This window comes from Nomascus leucogenys, chromosome 4 (assembly GCF_006542625.1).
Source record: "Nomascus leucogenys isolate Asia chromosome 4, Asia_NLE_v1, whole genome shotgun sequence".
NCBI lineage: Eukaryota > Metazoa > Chordata > Mammalia > Primates > Hylobatidae > Nomascus > Nomascus leucogenys.
The window spans coordinates 5,484,152-5,497,707 of NC_044384.1; the positions used below are offsets into that span (position 1 = coordinate 5,484,152).

At 43.8% G+C, this 13,556-nt stretch overlaps 1 protein-coding gene and 1 pseudogene across 2 annotated transcripts in view; one reads left to right on the forward strand and one right to left on the reverse strand.

Moving 5' to 3' along the window:
• Positions 1-7,678, reverse strand: part of ZNF407 (zinc finger protein 407) — a 473,707-nt gene extending 466,029 nt beyond the window's left edge. The window contains exon 1 of the mRNA XM_030810262.1: positions 7,611-7,678. The gene's annotated coding sequence lies outside the window, so the exon portion shown is untranslated. The remainder of the gene's footprint in view (positions 1-7,610) is intronic.
• A 65-nt stretch (positions 7,679-7,743) lies between these two features.
• On the forward strand, positions 7,744-10,010 carry LOC105739691 (annotated as a pseudogene). Its single transcript, XR_001115649.2, has one exon. The product of XR_001115649.2 is annotated as an uncharacterized LOC105739691 (transcript).
• The last annotated feature ends 3,546 nt before the right edge of the window (positions 10,011-13,556 follow it).

The following is a 13,556-nucleotide window of genomic DNA, read 5'->3' on the forward strand; positions in this document are numbered from 1 at the left end:
GCTCCTGGATGAAGACTTACCCACATTCAACCAATCAGCACTCACACAAAAGCCAGAAGATAATACGCATTTCATAGTGAAGTTACCGAGGCTCAGAGAGATGAAGAGACTTACCTGAAGTCACACAGCTAGGAACTGCAGACAGCAGATCCAAGGCCCATGCTTCCCAGTCCTTATAAGGTTAGGAAATGGACTGGAGACCTCACTAACTAGCTGGGGGTGAAGGAGGTGCTCTTCAAGACTGAAGTCACTGCCGGAATGTCTCTTACCCTAGAAATGGCCCTGGGAAAGCAGACCCCAAATATCAAGAGAATGCACTCCATTTCTTTCTTGGTGTGGCAAATGGTGAGTGAAAAGGTTAACAAAACCCTTTGCCTGATACATGAAAATTAGACTGTTAGTTAAACCATCTGGCTCTGTTCCCTCTGGTAACCTAATAAGGGTAAGAATGTCAACTATGCCACTAAGCGAAACTGCTTACTGTAAGAATGGCCCAACTGGTAAACTGCACCTAGACTTTGAGGAACTACGCGTGAACTATAAAGATCTGATGGGGACACCACGCTTCGGGTGCCCTTGGGATGCAAGGACTCTTGTAAATGGTGAGTGTCCCATAAACGAATAAAATGTAGCATATACCTCAAAGATTTGGGGGGATTAAATGATATATGTACAGATGCATCTGGCAGTGTTTATATAAAGAACTCAAAAACATTATTATCGTTACTTCCATTGAATTCTATGTTTATTTATTATCCTCTGCCAAGGATCCTAGAAGCTATGCCTATGGAATGTTCAAAAACACTTGCTCCCTATGGGGTATGAGATTTCAAAGATAAGGTTGTGTCTACATCCACAATGTGGCTCTCATGTCCCTGCAATGGAGCAGCCACCTGGAAAGACAGTGTCTGGACAGCTGTGTAGACAACTGCAAGGACCACCCCTGAGAGAAGATCTGTCACTTTGGGCTGGCAAGCTGTGGCTCTCATTCTTCCCCTTCTTCAGAGACTGTTCAAGTGTGGCCTATGGAGGTCTTGGAAGTGTGAGTTAAACCTAAGACTCCTGGTGGACATAGCAGACAAGCAAAGGATCAAAATGCACATGAGGAAGCTTCTGGGATAGGGAGAAGGGAACTTGCCACAAGGATGCAAACCAAGAGCTAACAAGGAGAAAAACTAGGCAAGGACCCATTTAAAGAACTTCATGGAATTCCCTGAATCCCAGGAAGCAAAGGAGCCACAATGGAATCAAACCGTGTACTTTATGAGGAGGTAGCCTCTCTTTATCTCTGCATCCACCTCTTCCTTAGTGACCAAGTGAACTTCCATGGTTTTCATTCCCATCCATTAACCATGACACCTAAATTTTTATCTCTAGCCAACAGCTCTGTAGGTATCAGACCTCTAAGTCCATTTGGATGTTACATGCGCTCATCAACTTCCCCCACAAACTTACTCCTTTTTCCTTTGTTCTTTATGGCAGTAAATAGCTTTACAACCCATCAAATCACCCAAGCCAGAAATCCTTAATGTCCACTAATAAGATAATGTTTAAATAAGCTAATATATCCATAATAAAAAATATTACATAGATGAGGTAACACTGGAAGCTCACCAAGACATCCTGTTAAGTCTGAAATTACTTAACAGTGGTTACCTATGGAAAAGTGCCTGAAATCAGGGGACACTTATTCTCTCCAGTGCTTGAATGTTAAAACAAAAACCAACAACTATCAAAAAAACAAAAATGCTTAAGAATAAAGAAAGATACGGAATGGATCTACTGTTTCACAGGCATCTATGGTGTCTCACCAACAGACCGAGGTTCTAGGAGACCCAAGCCTAAGCTACTTCCTCAGTACAGAATTTATGAAAGGTGCCTTTCAGGTGCTGATTACCTGGCCTGCCTTGCATGGTTGGGCTTTACTGTCAGAACTGCTTCATAGAGAGAAGGTACTATTGTCATTTGCTTTGCTCACATTAAAAGAATGGGCACTTTCAAACTCACGAAACTGTTAATAGTGATTGTCTCTGGAGAGCAGCCCTAGAGTCTGAGGCATCACTGTACTATTTGCAATTTTTCATGTGTGCATGCATTGGTTTTTCAATTGTAAACAACTAAATAAATAACTGAAGGGCAGGGGGGACTTCCTTTCCTCTGAGAAGTCTCCCTAAACCTTCTTCCAAATTAAAGCAAGATTCCTTATCATCAACTCTCATAGCATCTGTGCAGCACAGTGAGTGCTGCAGGACTCAAAACTTTCTTTAAATAAATGCTAAGACATGAACAAATGCATGAACCTATTATTGGCTCCCCGATGCCCTTACAATAAACTCTTCAAGTATTACCTCAGCCTTCAAGACCCTTCGCAGTTTGGCCCCTGCTTCCAAATGCTATACTGCCCGATGATCTGCCGGGCTGCCTGGGAGCCTCAGCTCTCTCCTGAATGCCCTGTCGCCACACACCTGGGCATGCTCTGGGGTCAGTGCAGGAGTCCCCCTGAGGCATCTTCCCTGCCCCCAACTCCCCTCACACACTCAGCCTACCGCATCCTGGGCTGCACGACACAGCGCAGGACGTGTGTTTCCCCGCAGGACCAGGGCAATGTGTTTATCCTACCGTTTCCTGGATCTCTACTAACTCACAGACTACACTGGACATAAGAGGAGCTAAAAAGAATGTTGAATGAATCAATGCTAAAATACTGTAGAAGGTAATATAACTTAGTGACTAAAAATAGGGGGTTCGGAAGTCAGACCATCCTGGTTCAAATCCTGGCTCTACCATTTAATAGCTGTGTCGCCTTGCACAAGCCATTTATCCTAAATTTCAGTGTCCCATAAATCAATAAAATGTAGTATATACCTCAAAAGATTTAGGGGGGTTAAATGAGATTATGTACAGAGGCACCTGGCACAGTGTTTATATAAAGAGCTCAAAAACATTATTATTGTTACCACCATTGAATTCTACGTTTATTTGCCTTTTACTGTTCCTAAGTACTTAATACTTTGAAAACGTCCAGTTTTCTCAGCTATACTCGAGAACCAAACTGTTAAACCAGGATTATTATATCTGGAAACTACTGTATGAATAACAGCAATAATCCTCTAAAGGAAAAATGACACTTAAAGAAGACAACGTTGGAGACCATCATCTCTCTCCACCTTCTCCCGCAAAAGGTTCTCCTTTCAGTGCTCAATTCTAGAAGTTCTAGATTTTACTTTATTTAGGGAGGCTGTTAATTCTTTCACACTCCTACACTGTCATCAACTTCTTGCAAGGCTATTTCTGGGTTTTATTCCAGGTAGTTGGAATTGCAAGATAATCAAGCAGGGAGTTACTACAATTATGATCTACCCATACAATTACCATAATGAGATGTTCTAGTCACAAAACAATACTGATAAGAATAAAAACCCTTTCGGGTGCAGCACACCAACATGGCACATTTATACATATGTAACAAACCTGCACGTTGTGCACATGTACCCTAAAACTTAAAGTATAATAATAAAATTAAAAAAAATTTTAATTTAATTTAAAAAAAAGAATAAAAAGCCTTTCCACTACCAAAAAAATATACAGATGTGGATCACTCACTAGTGACGCAAGCAAGATACATATGTAGGTGTAGCTATATATACAGATATGTATGCATATATAGTATAGAGACATGTTTTGTACTTCCTTTCTGCTCCAAACGACTCATACTCCATTAAATTCCACAATATTTACTGATTCCCCTTGAAACAGTTTGGATGTGCATCCCCTCCAAATTTCAGGCTGAAATGTAGTCCCCAGTGTTGGAGGTAGGGCCTGGTGGGCAGTGATTGAATTATGGCAGGGGTGTCCCTCATGAATGGCTTGGTGCTGTCCTGAGATGGTGAGTGACTTCTCGTGTGACTGGCTGTTTAAAAGTGCATAGCACCTCCCCACTCTCTTGCTCCTGCTCTTGCCATGGGATATGCAGGCTCCCCCTTTGCCTTCTGCCATGATGGAGAGCTTCCTGAGGCTTCACCAGAAGCCCAGCAGACGCCAGTGCCACACTTCCTGTAGAGCCTGCAGAACCGTGAGCCAATGAAACCCCTTTTCTTTGTATATTACCCAGCCTTGGCTATCTCTTCACTTTAGGCAATGCAAGAATGGCCTAACACCCCCTTCTATGTGTAAGATATCATGCCAAGAGACTTGGGATGCATACACATGAAAGCCGGTCTTGCCATAATCTAGTGAAGAAGGACACACACGCACACACACACACACACACATACACACACCTAACTGAAGGAACTGAGGCTGCAGTGAGATGCTGGTGGTCCTCTGGGATTGCAGACTCATCCATACAACTGCCCACTCAACGTGTTCACAGAAATGAGCCCACACTGAAGTATCTTACTGGGGCCCCTGCTCACCTTCCATCGCCACACAGGGAACACCAGGCTCCACCCAATCACCCGAAGCAGACACGTCAGTGTCCACCTTGACTCGTCCATCTCACCTACTCCATCCCCAAATCCACTCCACTAACTAAGCATGTACAATCCACTCACTTCCCCTACCTCTGGGCCACTATCCTAGTTCAGACTTCTGTGATGTCTAACCTAGTATAAATGCAACAGCCTCTGAAAGATCCCTGTCCCCTGGCCTTACACCATAACAACTGGTCTCCATAGTTGCAATCAAAGGTGTTTAAAATAAGGAAAAGTGTGTACATGTCACTATGCTGCCTACATTTCTTCAAGAGGGCCTCTCCAGCCTTATTTTCCACATCTCCTCTCATACTCTATGATCCAGCCATCCTAAGCACCTTTTAATTCTTGAAATGTTCCATATTACCTTTTGACGCTTGGAAGTCTTCTATCTGAAACTGGATTCCCTTACCGCTCTTTATCTCTTTGCCCAGTGAGTTCCTGTTCATTCTCTGGTCCCTCTTGGTATTCCTCCCTAACCTCTTTAGGCTTGCCAGGTTCAGTGGTTATGCTGGACATTTTCGCTTTTAGGGCTACCCACAGCCCAAGCTTCCTTCTATTTAGTAGGACTCCTTTGAGGTGTGGGTCGTGTGAGAGATAAAGACCATCTCTCTCCATCTCCCTGCTCCCTGGCAACTACAGTGGCTTGGCAAAAAAGGTCACAAAGACGCAGGACCAATAAGAGATCTTTCAGTGGTAGAAGACAGTCAACAGTCCAGCAACAGAGGTGGCAGTTTCTCCAGTGGCAATGTTACCAGCAACAAAATTCTAGGCAGGTTATTTATGTGATATTGCCTTGGCTGTGGCCCCATCCAGCCAGCCTCTTTTGGTTGCTGCCTACTTTTTGAATCCAGTTCCCCAGCCTTCCCATCAATTCTGAAAGCCATCTATAGCCTTCCAATAAATTCCTTTTCTGCTTAAGTCAGCCAAGTCCACTGTCATGTTGACAACCAAGAATCATGAATGGCACTGTGACACTCTGTGTGCATGCCATCAGAATGCACTGCCAATGCGCATTTGCTTGTCTATATTCCCCACTGTCTTATTCATCATTTTACTCCAGTGCAATGGCTGGCACAAATCAAGCATGCGATAAATGTTTCCTGAATGTATTACTTAATTCCACTAGTAATCATAGTTGGAAAGCAAGGAAAATGCTCAGTGGAGGACCACAGTGCATTCCTAAAAGCCCAATCTCAACTACAGTCGAAAGAGTCATAACTACCAATTAGAAATATACAGCTTAATTTACTCGCCTATTCATGGATTTAGAAACTAGGATTCTTCTCACTATCTGGGATACAAAGCGCCTTCTTAAAGGAGATGAGAAAGAGAAAAATCAAACTAGGAGTGTCTATTTTATTAAGGTTAGCGAGTTCTACTCTAATAAAACAAACCTAATTGGAATGAATGTTGGGGAAAATATCCCTTCAACCAGGTGAATACCCACTAGTCCTTGGCATCTAACTCAAATAATATATCCTGCAAGCTTTCACCACTCCCCACCGTCAATCAGCCGTAACTTCCACTGTGCTCCCATATCTCTATTTTAGTACGTAGAAAAAGGTATTATATTTATTTATATGTGTCTATTCAATCAGATCTCAAAATCCTCTAGGGAAGTATATTACTATTTCCAACACCTAGAAGAGTGTTTGGCATAAAGCAAGAACCAGTGTTTTTGAAGCGGAGCCACTTTGCTCTGCTTAAAAGGTACCAACAGAACTGTCCTATTGTTTGCAACTTTTCTGTAAATCTTAATTTATTCTGAAATAAAGTTTAAAAAAAACGCACCAGTAGAAACTGTGTTATGAGCAATTATCACACCTGCAAGAAGAGAGCTTTACCTTGTGCCAGTAGCAGTAATTTTGTATATAGCAAAGTGAGTCTCAGTTTGTAAAAAGGGAATAATTCCTACTACACAAGACTGCTGTACGAAATGAAGTACAGTGAGTATGCCAAATGACATATGAGCTCTTCTTAATAGGGTTCTAATGAGTATATGTTAGGGCCCCTGTCTACAGTGTTCTAAATGGACTAGCACTTCACCACAAAACAGATACATACTACGACTAGGATGTCACCAGGCACAGACTGCAAAGCTGTAACTCGAATCACTATTAAGACTGTAATTATCTATAAAAGTATTCTACATGTGTGTCCATGTTGTGTCCTATTCCAAAACTCCCCAATGAAATAAATGGCGACTCAAAACCCAGCGCATCCGACAGAGGTCAGCGACCACTGCACCCCGCCTCCACCAGCTTAAACTCCAGGAGGCCACGCACCCAGAGCGTGCTAGCTGGCTGGGAAGAGGTGAGCATCTACTGAGAAACCCCCTGCTGCCCGCAGCGGTGTCAGGCAGCCGGGGGTCTCCCCGCAGTGGCGCAAAGCGGGCTGAAGTCGGGAGTGGCTAGGACCCTTCGCTGCCACCGCGGTGCTTTCGGCCACCGCACTTGTGTGCCCTCCGCCCGCCCACACCAGCGTCGCTTAACGGAAGAGGGCGCGAGTAGCAGCGGCGCAGCCAGGGCACCTGGGGGTGACACGAGAGTGGGCGGGCGGTCCAGGGAGCCCCTACTGGAAACCAGACACTAAACCTTGCAGCTGTGCAGCTAGGGGAGCATCTGTTTTCCACTTAAGAGCAACCCGGGCAAGCGAGAACGGCCCGATTTCGGTGCAGGGGTGCGTCCCGAAGGGACGGGGGACTGTTTCGACGCGGACAGGCGGACCGGGCAGGGGAAACCGAGGCGACGCTAGATCCGCAGCCCCGAGGTGTCCACAAGAGCCCCGCTCGCGCAAGGGCGCGGCGCGAGACTGCCCGCGGGACCGGCCTGCGGAGCGAGCGGGTGAGAGGGCAGGGCGGCAGCGGGGGCCGGGGGGAGGAGGGCGGCGAGGCAGCGTGAGCGAACGAGCGAGGGTGTGTGTCCGGGCGTGAGTCTGGGCGGGTGTCGGGAAGGAAGGCGACAGGGAGGGGCGGAGGCGGGGGGAGGGGGGAGGAGAAAGAGCGAAGGGCCCAGACGGGGCTCTGGGCGCCCAGCCGCCTGGCTTCGAGCCCTCAAGCCACCGCCCCCAGGCCCCGCGCTGACGCTGGACGGTCCCCGCCTCCAAACCCCCCGCCCCGGCCAGAGAATAACTTACCTGTTTGGCGACGGAATCGCTCCTGCTCGCCCCTCTGACTGACTCCTCCGGCTCACCGTCTTCCCTTTGGGAGGAAGAGGCGGGACATCCTGTTTCTCCGTTGAAGGACTTCCGGTGGCTTCCAGGGCGAATCCGTAGTGGATGCAGCGCCGGACGCCACAGCCGAAAAACAGAATCTTGGAACTGGTTTAGTACAATCCAGGTCGAGTTCCTTGTTTTTTATCCGAGTGGCCGGCAGGCCCATGTGCTCGCTTGTTTTTAACACATCAGCTCTTGCCGGAAGCCGCTCAGAGATAAAATAGGAAGTCCCACCCTTCCCGTAGAGAAGGAAAACGGAGAGCCGAAGGAGTCAATCTAAATTCGATGAGCGCGTCGGGCTCTAAGGCAGGCGCTGTCAGCCCGGGAGGGGCTCTGGGATTTCTAGAGGGTCCCAGAACGGGTTCTTCCCGGGCCGATCCCGCCTGCTTCCTGCCCCATCTCTCCACCCGCCTCCCGCCCTCTGTGAGGGACCCCGAGGGCGGCGCCGGAAACACGGAGAAGGCCCAGAACGGCGCGGGACCCGAGAGGCCTATGTTGGCAAACGCAGCCCGCTGCCCCTCTGCTCGCTTCTCCGGGGCCTGGAGTGGCTCCTGTCGCTTCTGGCGCTCCGATTTGGAGAAATGACTTTCAGCTGTGCAAGGCGAGAATGCTACTTTAGATGATGAGAAAAATCTCTCGAATGGCTCCCAAAATGAGCTCCTTGTTTCAGAGGCCACAGGAAGCCGCCAGCCGAACTCTGATACCAAAGAGGAGGCCAAGAAGCGGAATGTGGCTTGGTGACCTGTTTGGTATTGCCAAACTTTCAGCTTTTATTAAAGCTGAAACACCTTGGCTGTTTAAAACGTTCGACAAGGACTTTTTTGTGAACGTTAACGGCACAGCACACGGGCTTTTTTGGGAAAAAAAAAAAAAGGCAGGACTTCAGGATGTGGTGGTTAACAGCCCCTACGCCCCCTTGTGCAGGTCCATTCATGAACCTCGAGTTAGAGGCCTTTCTTCTGAAACTCAGAATCTAGTAGGGAGGACCTGTGTAGACGAATAAATACATCACAGCTTGTTAAGCGCTGCTGTGACAAAGACGCAGTGAAATCCTGCTTGAGGTCATCTGCCTTGCTAAAGAGTTTTGACTATGTTGTAGGCACAGGGTTAGGGTTAGACTCTGTAATGGGAAGTTATGTGATCAGATTTCTATTTAGGAAGATCATTGGCCAGGCGGGGTGGCTCACGCCTGTAATCCCAATACCTTGAGAGGCCGAGTCGGTGGATTGCTTGCGGCTAGGATTTTGAGACCAGCCTGGCCAACATGGTGAAACCCCGTCTCTACTAAAAATTTAAAAATTAGCCGGGCATGGTGGTGCAAGCCTGTAATTCCAGCTACTTGGAGGCTGAGGCGGGAGAACAGCTTGAACCCAGTGGCGGAGGCTGCAGTGAGCCGAGATTGCGCCACTGCACTCCAGCCTGGGCAACAGAGCGAGATTCCATCTCAAAAAAATCCTTTTAAGTAATTGGATTTTTTTTTTTTTGTAATGTTTTGTAATGTTTTTTGTAATCATCACTCAAGGCCAATTCCAACACAATTCAGTTTAAATCATAATACATTCAAGTGGTAATTCCTTACTTTTTTAAATAGTTCATAGAAAACTTTTCGTAGACATTATCTGGTTTAATTCTGATTGTAATCCACATGAATTCTCTTATCCACAGTAAGGAACAGTAATTTAGAAGACTAATAAACTGTTCCAAGATCACACAGCTAGTAAAAGTAGAACTCAACCTTAAACTCCAGAGTCAAGCTTTTCTATCTATCATGTAGACTCAGTTTAATAGTAAATAGTTAATTTAAAATTCTAGAGAAAAATGTGGAAAACAATTTCCTCACAACGAGTGACCAGCTGCAAATGTTATTTTTATTCCATTAACCAACATTTATTGAGTGACTGTTATATAAAAGATAAAACTGGGTTCTGCCTTCAAAGAGTTCACTTGAAATTTAAAATTTATTTGAAAATTTAGTACTTCCTACAGTGTTTTAATAGCTATTTCAACAGCGTTGGTCTTGTATGACAAGGTGATAAATTTCTTGACAGTGACAATAGCACAATTCTGTATATGGATTGGGCATTCTGTGATCTTTGGGTGATTTATCTTGCTACCTTTCTTACCTTGGGGGTTTAGTTAATATTTATGTTCCTCCCCTGAGCAGTGAAGTAAAATCTAAGTTTATGTTTCAGTTCTATTTTAAGTTGAGTATTTTGAGTTACTAAGACAGGACCTTAAGGAAGTCAGTTTGACCTCATTTCCAACTGAGAGATTCCATGGATCTCATTCAAGACTAATTTTCTGATTCTAAGGAAAAAGGGAAGTCTTTTTTTTCTTCCTCTCTTTATTTTTGAATGAATAATGCTTGACATGGACAACACAGACTTTTAGTGAAGACAGAGAGTCCTAGTGATGAAACCACCTTTGCAAAAATTACATCTGAGAAAATTATGACAGTGAAAGACATCTGACCTAACCAACTCCATCTTGCTTCTAAACTCCAAGCTGTCCTTGTTCATTCCTGGGCATAGGCAGAACTAACTCTGGGAGGAACTTAGTTTATAGTATAGCTTGGAAACAAAGATGATAACAGCTCATTCTGAAAACAAACCCCTTTCTGGCCGGGGGACTAGACTGCCTTTTTAGGGCTAACAAATTAGCCACAAGATTAGAAATTACGGTTTAGGAGTCATGCAGCTAGAGGCCACAAGATTCTAAACCTCCCCAATTGTTCCTAAGGATAACATCACTATTGTAAAACCCAAGATTGGTGCTTAAGATGTTTTTCAGACCCCGCACTCATGGATCAGCTGGCACCACTCAGATGGATCAACTGGCTCATCTAGTCCTGTAGCCCCCACCCAAGAACTGACTCAGTGCAAGAGGGCAGTTTCAACTCCCTATGATTTCATGTCACACCAGAGCCATCAATTCTCCCCACTCTCTGGTCTCCTACTCCCCAAATTATCCTTTAAAAATCCCAGTCTCTGAATTTTCAGGAGACTGCTTTAAGTAATAATAAAACTCTGGTCTCCTGTTTAGCCAGCTCTGTGTGAATTAAACTCTTTATTGCAATTCCTTTGTCTTGATAAATCCACTGTGTCTGGGCAGCGGGCAAGATGAACCCGTTGGGTGGTTACAGTGACACAAGGAACCCCTGGGATCAAGACTTGCTCAAAGCCAGCCCCACTTGAGACCTGTTAACCAAAAAAAAAAAAAAAAAAAACCTTTTCTTATTTAAGTCCAGTTTTCTTTTACTTGCATCGTGAAGCAACCTAAATGATAACAGAAGTTTTATTGCCAAATATACCAGTTACAGTCTTAAGAAAGTTGCAAAAGAAAAACTCAGAGCAAAGATTTTCAGTCTTCATTAGTTCAAAATGTATACTTTTATCATGTCTGAGAAAAGAAAGCAATCAATATATTCACAGTCTTTTTCTGGGTATATGTGGTATTTTTCCATTGGATAATGAAGTGGACTTTGGGGACTCGAGGGGTGAAGGATAAGACTACACATTGGGTACAGTGTGCACTGCTTGGGTGATGAGTGCACCAGAATCTCAGAACTCACCACTGAAGAACTTCCCCATGTAACCAAAAACCACCTGTTCCACAAAAACTATCGAAATAACATTTTTAAAACTTTACTATTCTGGATAAAATTTACATACATTTCTCAGAAAAAAAATATTTAGAATTGAGGTATCTAATAGAGAACTGAGTTAAATTATTGCCACTTAACACAGAAAGTGATATAGCCACTTTATGAATTTGTCAGCAATGGCTAGGTTATGCTTAGTGGTTTATAACCAAATCTTAGTTTATAACAACAGATGTGTATTGTTAATTGCCACTACAGATTTATCACGACATTGCTGGATGCTACACTCCATGTCTCTTTGTGGGACCCAGGCTCATGGGACTTCTGTTATCTGCATTAGAGAGAAGACAACAAAATATGCACTGGTTCTTGAAGCTTTGGCCCAGAAGTAAAATATGTCTTATCTGTTCACATCACATTGGGCCAGGGCAATTATCATGGCCGCAAGTGACTTCAAAAGGATGGGGAAATGTGATCTTGGCATGTGTCAGAGGAAATGAAAACATTTGGTGAAGAGCATTAATGACTGTCTTTACAGGAAAAAAACAATCAAATAGACATGATTTATTGTTTCAGTTTCATCATTTCCTACTGTGTTACCTAAACTTTCTGAGCCTCAGTTTCTTATTACTAAAATAAAATAATGATAAAGACGATATTCACTTCAAGGACTTTGTGTTAACTAGGGTAAAAGAAACTGAAAACTGTATTAAGTTATGCAAATTAGAAATGTATAATATTACTGCTTTGAAAGTGATGGTGAAATGTAGAATAACTGAAAGGATAACACAAAGCATTTATACCAGGAGGCTTTTAGCTGCAGATAATAGAAATGAACCTCCACTACTTTAATCAATAAAAAAGTGTATCAGCTCACAAATTTGTCATCCAGACATAAAGGAGGCTTCAGAATTTATTGACTCAGGAGTTGAATGTTGGTATCAAGGACCTAGATTTTTCTCATCACTCTGCACTTCAATTCTCAATGCCCGATTGAACATCAGGCTGTAGTAAGATGGCTAGAGTGATTCCAGGGATAACATCTAGAGAGAAAAGAGAGAACTCCTTTTCTTATGATTTTTCTCTTAAGAGAAAAGGAACTTCCCAAAAGCCCCCAGCAAGCATGCCTTCACATCCCATGGCCAGAAGTGGCTCACGTGTGTACCCTGAGCTAAGCACTGCAAACAGGAATGGGATCACCTGTAGGCCTCAGAGACCACCTGGATCTTGGGAAGGTGTCAGCTCTACCTGTGGCAATTGGCTGAGTGGGAAAGGAAACATGAATAAAATAAGAAGGAAAAGGAGAAATGGATCCATGGTACGAAGCCAATAGTTTAGTTATCTCAACAAATACAATTGATTTCATCTTTATGAATGTGATGACCTAATTTAATACATTCAATCAACGAAGTAAAAAAAAGTGCAAGGACAATATGACATCTGTCATTCTCTGTTGAGATTTGAGAGATAATAATACCAAGAACGTGTGGTAACCTGGGTCCTCACTGCTATGTCTTCCTGTACCTGGACACTTCTAGCAAGAGACTTCAACTTCAGAACAAAGAGGATCCCAACTTGTAACTGCATTATACACACCCCAGCAGCACATATAAGTTGATTTCTAATTATTCCTCTTTAAGAAATTGTTTGTGGAATATTTATCTATTTATAAATGGAAAAATAGAAAATTAAAATAACAAAAATAAGTAACACCATGTATTGAGTGTCTACTGCGTGCTAGGCACTGTGCTAAGTGTTCTGCATATATTGTCATTGTGCTGCCAACGACTCTGCAATAAAGATGTTCCCATTCCTACTTTACAGCTAAGGAAACCAAGGATCTGAGAAATAATGTATTTTGCCCAAGATTATCCAACTGGTAAAATCTGGAGTCCAAATTTGAACCAGAGTCCATTCAACACACTCTACACCAGTGCTTTCTGAGTTTGCTGCACATTAGAATCACCTCAGGAACTTTAAAAAAAAATCCCAGGTGATACCCCACAGCAAGTAAATTAGAAAGTCGGGCAGGGAAAGAGGAACCCTGGCATCAGTACTTTTTAAAGTCCCCAGGTAATTCCAACGTGGAGGAAAGTTTGGGAACCACTGTGCTATATTATGTTGGCTCTTCAGCCAGGAATTTAAACCAGAATCTTTTCTTCCAAGGCCAAGAGCAGTGAACGATAGCTTATGGTATATACTCTCATTCCCAAGTGATCCTCTTCCTCGGGAGTTCTGCTTTAGGGTAACTAATTTCAAGTTTCTCT